Below are 642 nucleotides of genomic sequence, written 5' to 3'. Positions count from 1 at the left end.
GATGGAGGGATGGATGGATGGATGGAGGGAGGGATGGATGGATGGAGGGAGGGATGGATGGACACAGGGATGGACACAGGGATGGAAGGATGGAGGGCACAAATCCATTTCCTCACTCACACAGGATTTATCCCACTTTTTTTCCCAGCCCATTTTCCCTCTCTCCCGCTCCCGGATCCCTTTTCCCAGAGTTGCTTTAGGAATGGATTGATGGGGCCGTGAATTATTGATCCCATCCTATTGGGATCATCAATATCCTTCCAGCACAGCTACTCTGGCCCTAAAAACACCCCCAGAGATTCCCGTTCCTCCCGGAAAACAGGATTTTCCTGGCTCCAAAGGGACGTTTGGTCAGTGGGATTTTTGGGGGGGAATTTTTAGACCCTCTTTCCCAGGATTTGGGGGTTTTTTGGGCGCTGTTCTTTCCCCTTGGAAGTTCCAGCCCCGTTTTTGTGGGATCGATGAGTTTTGGGGCAGGATTGGGGCAGGGAAAAGCTGATCCTGCTCCTCCAGGCCCCAGTGTCCCAGCGTCCCACGTGTGTCCCCAGTGTCCCCAGTGTCACATGTGTGTCCCCAGTGTCCCCAGTGTCCCAGTATCCCCAGTGTCCCAGCGTCCCACGTGTGTCCCCAGTGTCCCCAGTG

The sequence above is a fragment of the Corvus brachyrhynchos genome, unplaced genomic scaffold, assembly GCF_000691975.1.
Source record: "Corvus brachyrhynchos isolate BGI_N302 unplaced genomic scaffold, ASM69197v1 scaffold309, whole genome shotgun sequence".
In the NCBI taxonomy this organism is placed as follows: domain Eukaryota; kingdom Metazoa; phylum Chordata; class Aves; order Passeriformes; family Corvidae; genus Corvus; species Corvus brachyrhynchos.
This window is presented reverse-complemented; position numbering follows the sequence as displayed.